The sequence below is a fragment of the Arachis hypogaea genome, chromosome 3, assembly GCF_003086295.3.
Source record: "Arachis hypogaea cultivar Tifrunner chromosome 3, arahy.Tifrunner.gnm2.J5K5, whole genome shotgun sequence".
Lineage (NCBI taxonomy): Eukaryota > Viridiplantae > Streptophyta > Magnoliopsida > Fabales > Fabaceae > Arachis > Arachis hypogaea.
This window is the reverse complement of record NC_092038.1, coordinates 69,096,498-69,105,659: the sequence shown is the minus strand read 5'-3', so window position 1 is coordinate 69,105,659 and position 9,162 is coordinate 69,096,498. Positions and strand designations below refer to the sequence as shown.

General features: G+C 36.2%; 1 non-coding gene across 1 annotated transcript; it reads right to left on the bottom strand.

The window, feature by feature from the left end:
* Positions 1-4,559: 4,559 nt before the first annotated feature.
* Positions 4,560-4,663, bottom strand: LOC112793055 (small nucleolar RNA R71). Its single transcript, XR_003197765.1, has one exon. It is a non-coding gene; the product is annotated as a small nucleolar RNA R71 (small nucleolar RNA).
* Between the last annotated feature and the right edge of the window lie 4,499 nt (positions 4,664-9,162).

Sequence of the window (9,162 nt, the reverse complement as noted above, 5' to 3'; positions counted from 1 at the left end):
CCATGAGCAGAAAATGGAATTAAAGCCTCTTCCTTCACACCTCAAGTATGCTTACCTTGAGGACGAGCAGAAGTTTCTAGTTATCATTGCAAGGGAGCTCACTTCCCAACAAGAAGAACAACTGCTTAGTGTATTGAGGACGCATAAGAAAGCAATTGGATGGAGCTTGGTGGATATAGTAGGCATCAGCCCTCAAGTTTGTGAACACAGAATATTCTTAGAAGAAGGAGCAAAGCCTGTCCGTCAACCTCAAAGAAGATTGAATCCGACGATCTTAGAAGTTGTCAAGAAGGAAGTAACCAGACTACTTGAAGCAGATATCATTTACCCCATTTTAGATAGCGAATGGGTCAGCCCAGTACAAGTGGTGCCCAAGAAGTCTGGAGTCACAACAATAAGAAATGAGCATGGAGAACTTCTGACAACCAGCGTGCAGAATTCATGGAGAGTCTGCATTGACTATAGGCATCTCAACCAAGCCACTCGCAAGGATCATACCTGATGACTGGATAATTTATATCCTTTTTGGCATTGTTTTTAGATAGTTTTTAGTAGGATCTATCTACTTTTTAGTATATTTTTATAAGTTTTTAAGCAAAATTCACAATTCTAGACTTTACTATAAGTTTTTGTGTTTTTCTGTGATTTCAGGTATTTTCTGGCTAAAATTGAGGGACCTGAGCAAAAATCTGATTCAAAGCCTGAAAAAGGACTGCTGATGCTGTTGGATTCTGACCTCCCTGCACTCGAAATGGATTTTTTGAAGCTACCGATATCTAAATGACGCGATCTCAATTGCGTTCGAAAGTAGACATCCAGGGCTTTTCAGAAATATATAATAGTCCATACTTTGCCTGAGTTTAGATGACCCAAACTGGCATTCAACGCCAGCTTTCTTCCTTATTCTGGCGTTAAACGCCAGAAACAAGTTGCAAGACAGAGTCAAATGCCAGAAACAAGTTACAAACTAGCGTTTAACTCCAAGAAAAGTCTCTACACATGAAAGCTTCAATGCTTAGCCCAAGCACACACCAAGTGGGTCCGGAAGTGGATTTCTGCATCGTTTACTCATTTCTATAATCCTAGTAACTAGTTTTAGTATAAATAGGACTTTTTACTATTGTACTAACATCTTTTGATTATCTTTTGATCTCTTGATTACGTTTTGGAGGCTGGCCTCATGGCCATGCCTGGACCTTCATCACTTATGTATTTTCAACAGTGGAGTTTCTACACACCATAGATTAAGGTGTGGAGCTCTGCTGTTCCTCAAGTATTAATGCAAAGTACTATTATTCTTCTATTCAATTCATGCATATTCTTATTCTAAGATATCCATTCGCACACAAGAACATGATGAATGTGAGGATTATGTGGCACTCATCACCATTCTCACTTATGAACACGTGATTGACAACCACTTTCGTTCTACATGAAAACAAGCTTGAAGGTATATCTCTTGGATTTCTAATCAACGATTCATATCGACTCCCCTCTGATAATGGGGCATCTGAATCTGAGATTAGAATCCTCGTGGTATAAGCTAGAATCAATTCACAGCATTCCTAAGATCTGGAAAGTCTAAACCTTGTCTGTAGTATTCCGAGTAGCATCTGGGATGGGATGACTGTGACGAACTTTAAACTCGTGACTGTAGGGCATGGTGACAGATGCAAAAGGATAGTAAATCCTATTCCTACACGATCGAGAACCAACAGCTGATTAGCCATACGAAATCTGTGCATGGTATTTTTCATCCGAGACGAGAAATCCAACAGTTGATTAGCAGTACAGAAACCGTAGAAGACCATTTTCACTGAGAGGACGGGAAGTAGCCATTGACAACGGTGACACCCAGCGTATAGCTTGTCATAGAAAGGAGTATGAAGGATTGGATGAAGGCAGTAGGAAAGCAGAGATTCAGAAGGGACAATGCATCTCCATATGCTTATCTGAAATTCAAATCAATGAATTACATAAGTATCTCTATCTTTATTTTATGTTTATTTATATTTTAATTATCAAAACTCTATAACCATTTGAATCCGCCTGACTGAGATTTACAAGGTGACCATAGCTTGCTTTAAGCCGACAATCTCCATGGGATTGACCCTTACTCAGGTAAGGTTTATTACTTGGACGACCCAGTGCAGTTGCTGGTTAGTTGTGCGAAGTTGTGAAAAAGAGTTGAGATTACAATTGTGCGTACCAAGTTGTTGGCACCATTGAGATCACAATTTCGTGCACCAAGTTTTTGGCACCGTTGCCAAGGATTGTTCGAGTTTGGACAACTGACGGTTCATCTTGTTGCTCAGATTAGGTAATTTTCTTCTTATTTTAACCATTATTTTATTTTCAAAAAGTTTTCAAAAATCTTTCAAAAAATTTTCTCTTCTTTTTCGTTTTTCCAAATAATTTTGGAAAAATCCAAAAAAAATTAATAAAATCATAAAATCAAAAATATTTTTGTGTTTCTTGTTTGAGTCTAGAGTCAATTTTTAAGTTTGGTGTCAATTGCATCTTTTTAATTTAAAAAAAAAATTAAAAAAAAATTCATGCATGGTGTTCTTCATGATCTTCAAGTTGTTCTTAGTAAGTCTCCTTGTTTGATCTTAAAGTTTTCTTGTTTTGTGTCATTTCTTGTTTTTCATATGTATTTTTGAATTCTTAGTATCTAAATATTAAAAATTTCTAAATTTGGTGTCTTGCATGTTTTTCTTTTCTTAAAAATTTTTCAAAAATAAGTTCTTGATGCATTGCATTCTTCATGATCTTCAAGTTGTTCTTGACAAGTCTTCTTGTTTGGTCTTCATATTTTCTTGTTTTTTGTCTTTTGTTGTTTTTCATATGCATTTTTAATTTGATAGTGTCTAAACATGAAAAATCTCTAAGTTTGGTGTCTTGCATGTTTTTCTTTTCTTGAAAATTTTTCAAAAATAAGTTCTTGATGTTCATCTTGACATTCAAAGTGTTTTTGCATGCATCATTTGTTTTAATCCAAAATTTTCGTGTGTTGAGTCATTTTTGTGGTTTTTCTCTTTCCTCATTAAATTCAAAAAGTCAAAAAAAAATATCTTTTCCTTATTTCACTCATAAATTTCGAAAATGTGGTTTGACATAGTCAAAAAAAAATTTTTTGTTTCTTATGAGTCAAGTCAAATTTTCAATTTAAAAATCCTATCTTTTCAATTTTTTTCAAAATTCAAATCTTTTTCATTTTTTTTATTTTTGAAAATTTTCAAAATTGATTTTCAAAATCTTTTTCTTAATTTTATTTCATAATTTTCGAAAACTTTACTAACAATTAATGTGATTGATTCAAAAATTTGAAGTTTGTTACTTTCTTGTTAAGAAAGGTTCAATCTTTAAATTCTAGAATCATATCTTTTAGTTTCTTGTTAGTCAAGTAATCAATTTTAGTTTTAAAAATCAAATCTTTTTAAAATTTCCTTTTCAAATCTTTTTCAAAATAAATTTCAATCATATCTTTTTCAAATCATATCTTTTTCAAACTTTGATTTCAAAAATCTTTTCTAACTTCTTATGTTTTCAAAATTTATTTTCAAATCTTTTTCAACTAACTAATTGACTTTTTTGTTTGTTTTATTATTTATTATCTTTTTCAAAACCACCTAACTACTTTTCTCTTTCTAATTTTTGAAAATCACATTCCTCACCCTTTTTCAAAATTCTTTTTGATTAACTAATTGTTTTAAATTTTAATTTTATTTCTTCTCCTAATTTTTGAATTCTAACTATATTTTAAAATAAAAACAAAAATATTTTCCTTTTTTTAATAATTTTTGAAATTCTCTCCCTCTCATCTCTCTCTATTTATTTTATTTATTTACTAACACTTCTCTTCTACTCATAATTCGAACATTCTCTTCTCTTTGTGTTCGGATTTTTCTTCTTCTTTCTTTTCATCTTCTATTATTTTCTTCTTCTACTCACCTAAAGGAATCTCTATACTGTGACACAAAGGATTCCTCTTCCTTTTCTGTTCTTTTCTTTTTCACATGAGCAGAAGCAAGGATAAGAACATTCTTGTTGAAGCTGATCCAGAACCTGAAAGGACTCTGAAGAGGAAGCTAAGAGAAGCTAAAACACAACACTCTGAAGAGGACTTTACTGAAATTTTCAAAAAAGAAGTAGAGATGGCCGAACCCAATAACAATGGTGGATGTGCAAGGAAGATGCTTGGTGATTTTACTGCACCAACTTCCAACTTCTATGGAAGAAGCATCTCAATCCCTGCCATTGGAGCAAATAATTTTGAGCGGAAGCCTCAATTAGTTTCTCTGATACAACAGAATTGTAAGTTTTATGGACTTCCATCAGAAGATCCTTTTCAGTTCTTAACTGAATTCTTACAAATCTGTGATACCGTTAAGATCAAGGGAGTTGATCCCGAGGTCTATAAGCTTAGGCTTTTCCCTTTTGCTGTAAGAGACAGAGCTAGAATATGGTTGGACTCTCAACCTAGAGATAGCCTGAACTCTTGGGATAAGCTGGTCACAGCTTTCTTAGCCAAATTCTTTCCTCCTCAAAAGCTGAGCAAGCTTAGAGTGGATGTTCAAACCTTCAAACAGAAAGAAGGTGAATCCCTCTATGAAGCTTGGGAAAGATACAAGCAACTGACCAAAAAGTGTCCTTCTGACATGCTCTCAGAATGGACCATCCTGGATATATTCTATGATGGTCTATCTGAATTGTCTAAGATGTCATTGGACCATTCTGCAGGTAGATCTATTCACCTAAAGAAAATGACTGCAGAAGCTCAGGAACTCTTTGAAAATCCTGTGAGTAATGGGACGCCTCAGAGGAATGGAGTTCTTGAAATTGATGCTCTGAATGCCATATTGGCTCGGAACAAAATGTTGACTCAGCAAGTCAATATGATTTCTCAGAGTTTGAATGGATTGCAAAATGCATCCAACAATACTAAAGAAGCATCTTCTGAAGAAGAAGCTTATGATCCTGAGAACCATGCAATGGCAGAGGTGAATTACATGGGTGAAGCCTATGGAAACACCTATAATCCGTCATGGAGAAATCATCCAAATTTCTCATGGAAGGATCAACAAAAGCCTCAACAAGGCTTTAATAATGGTGGAAGAAATAGGTTTAGCAATAGCAAGCCTTTTCCATCATCCTCTTAGCAACAGACAAAGAATTCTGAGCAGAACCCCTCTAGCTTAGCAAACATAGTCTCTGATCTATCTAAGGCCACTCTAAGTTTCATGAATGAAACAAGGTCCTCCATCAGAAATTTGGAGGCACAAGTGGGCCAGTTGAGTAAAAGAGTCACAGAAACTCCTCCTAGCAATACAGAAGAGAATCCAAAAAGAGAGTGCAAGCCCATAACCTTACTTGGTGTGGCCAAACCTGGAGAGGAGGAGAAGGACGTGAATCCTTGATAAACCACTATTTCATGGTTTATATTGTATTTAATTGAGTGGTTTTATCAAGCTTTTCACCCACTTATTCATAGGATTTGCATGATTTTACAATTCCTTCCTAGTTTAGTTCTATGATTGAAAACATGCTTTTTTGGTCTTAATTTAGCTAATCTTAATCCTCTCTTATTACCATTCGATGCCTTGATCCGTGTGTTAAGTATTTTAGGCTTCATAGGGCAGGAATGGCTTAGAAAATGAAGAAGAAGCATGCAAAAATGGAAGGAACACAAGGAATTGAGGAGATGACCAGCGAGAAGTCACGTGGTCGCATGGCTCACGCGATCGCGCGAAATGGAAGAAATCAGAGTGACGCGTTCGCATGCCTGACGCGACCGTGCGGATTGGAAGCTACACGAATGACGTGAATGCGTGGACAACGTGCACGCGTGGTACGAAAAACGCTGAGTGACGCGATCGCGTGGACAACGCGGACGCGTGACGTGCACGATCTGCAGAATTACAAAAGTTGCTGGCAGAGATTCTGGGCCGCATTTTAACCCAGTTTTCGGCCCAAAAACACAGATTAAAGTCAGAGAACATGCAAAGACTCAACATGCTTTTCATAACTCACTTTTCATAGTTTAGATGTAGTTTTGAGAGAGAGAGGCTCTCTCCTCTCTCTTAGGATTTAGAAATTAGGATTTTTTAGAAATTAGGATTTATTTCAACTCTTCATTAGGTTCAATAATTTATGTTTCTCTTCCACTTTTATTTACTCTGATGCTTTCATTTGTATTTGATTTATGTTGCCTAATTGGCTTATGAATACTTTTCATGTTAGATTTGACTGATTTGAATGAATGTTATTTGAGGTATTCCAGATATTTATGATTTTAATTTAGCTTTCTACATTCCTGGCTTTGATTAGGAAATCAGTAACTCTTGAGTTATCAAACTCAACATGATCGATAATCGCTATCTTTGCTAATTAGCTTGAACTTCTATAATCCCAATCTTTTCTAGGAATTAGCTAGGATTTGAAGATCAAACTAATTAGCTGGTGGACGAAATTGTGATTCCTTTGTTATTGTATTTTGTAAAATTCATTGCTTTTTCAACTATGTGTGGACACAACTCCGTTCAACTTAACCAGCAAGTGTACTGGGTCATCTAAGTAATACCTTACGTGAGTAAGGGTCGATCCCACAGAGATTGTTGGTATGAAGCAAGCTATGGTCACCTTGTAAATCTCAGTTAGGCAGATTAATTGGTTATGGATTTCGAAAATTAATAAATAAATAGAAAATAAAAAGGGATAGAAATACTTATGTAAAGCAATGGTGGGAATTTCAGATAAGTGTGTGGAGATGCTGTGCTCCTCTCGTATCTCTATTTTCTTATTACATTCATCCAATCCTTCCTACTCCCTTCCATGGCAAGCTGTATATAGGGCATCACCATTGTCAATGGCTACATCCCATCCTCTCAGTGAAAACGTTCCTATGCTCTGTCATAGCACGGCTAATCATCTGTCGGTTCTCAATCAGGTTGGAATAGAATCCCTTGATTCTTTTGCGCTTGTCATCACGCCCAGCCTTCAGGAGTTTGAAGCTCGTCACAGTCATTCAATCCCAGAATCCTACTCGGAATACCATAGACAAGGTTTAGACTTTCCGGATCCTCATGAATGCCGCCATCTATCTAGCTTATACCACAAAGATTCTGTTGGGGAATCTAAGAGATATGCGCCCAGCCTAGAGTAGAACGGAAGTGGTTGTCAGTCACGCGCGTTCATAGGTGAAAATGATGATGAGTGTCACGGATCATCACATTCATCAAAGTTAAGTGTAATGTATATCTTGGAATAAGGAGAGAAGAGAATTGAATAGAAAGTAATAATAATTGTATTGAAACTTGAGGTACAGCAGAGCTCCACACCCTTAATCTATGGTGTGCAGAAACTCCACTGTTGAAAATACATAAGTAAGAGGTTCAGGCATAGCCGAATGGCCAGCCCCCTAAAACGTGATCAATAGCCTCTTAAGATGAAGAATAATACAAAACTGAGACCCAAGATGTCTAATACAATAGTAAATTATCCTATTTATACTAGACTAGCTACTAGGGTTTACATGAGTAAGTATTTGATGCATAAATTCACTTCCGGGGCCCACTTGGTGTGTGTTTGGGCTGAGCTTAATCTATCCACGAGCTGAGGCTTTTCTTGGAGTTGAACTCCAAGTTATAACATGTTTTGGGCGTTCAACTCCGGATCATGACATTTTTCTGGCGTTTAACTATAGACAGCAGCATGTACTTGGCGTTCAACGCCAAGTTACGTCGTCAATTTCCGAATAAAGTATGGACTATTATATATTGCTGGAAAGCTCTGGATGTCTACTTTCCAACGCCGTTGAAAGCGCGCCAATTGGAGTTCTGTAGCTCCAGAAAAATCCATTTCGAGTGCAGGGAGGTCAGATTCCAACAGCATCAGCAGTCCTTTTGTCAGCCTTTTTCAGAGTTTTGCTCAAATCCCTCAATTTTAGCCAGAAATTACCTGAAATCATAGAAAAACACACAAACTCATAGTAAAGTCCAGAAATGTGAATTTAACATAAAAACTAATGAAAACATCCCTAAAAGTAGCTTGAACTTACTAAAAACTACCTAAAAACAATGCCAAAAATCGTATAAATTATCCGCTCATCGCTAGCCACTTAACCTTCCTTCGCACCAGTAAATGTTAACTAAGTGGAATTAAGATTCAATTTTCATCATCATTGATAAGGATAACTAGGATAGGACTTCCAATCTCTCATACCTTGCCAAGAGTTTATTTTACAGTCATTTATTTATTTTATTTGTCATTTATCATACTTGTTCCTCATTCTCAAAACCCCCAATTTACAAAACTCATAACCAATAATAAGAACATACCTCCCTGCAATTCCTTGAGAAGACGACCCATGGTTTAAATACTTCGGTTATCAATTTATTTAGGGGTTTGTTACTTGTGATAACCAAAACGTTTGTAAGAAAGGACTTTTGTTGGTTTAGAAGCTATACTTGCAACGGGAATTTATTCTGAATTCTAGACCACGCAAAAGTTCTTCTCTTCAAAATGGCGCCGTTGCCGGGGAATTGCAAACGTGTGCCTTATTATCGGTTATTGTAAATATTTTTCAAATATATATATATATATATATATATCTTATCTTATTTTTTAAAAAAATCAATTTTTTTAAAATATTTTCTTTTTATTAATTTTTGTTTTTATTTTCTCTTACTACCATGAACTCTCACCCCTTTGGCTATGAGTCTGGTTACAACTATGTTGCAGGAAGAGGAAGCTATAACAGGAATATGCATCAAGGTCAAAGCAATCAAAGATGGACGGAGCCAAGAGGATCTGATCAACCCTTTAGGCAACAATACCCTCCTAGATATCACAAACAAAGACCATTCTACAATACATACCAAGCTGATAGATATGGTGGACCGCCTAGTAGCTACCAACAAGCCCCACTGTATGCTCAGAGAGCATCCTCACAACATAACTATGAACCAACACACTCACAAGCCCCTTTCCACCATTCACCTCCATATGACCCCAATCCTTATTTACCACACCAACCACCATATGAACCATACCCAGAACCACCACCTCAATATACACTATGTCCCTATTCATCAACCCAAGAATCACAGGCTCGCTTCGAAGAATCAGTAGATCAATTTCATGTAACTCTTCATCAACTGA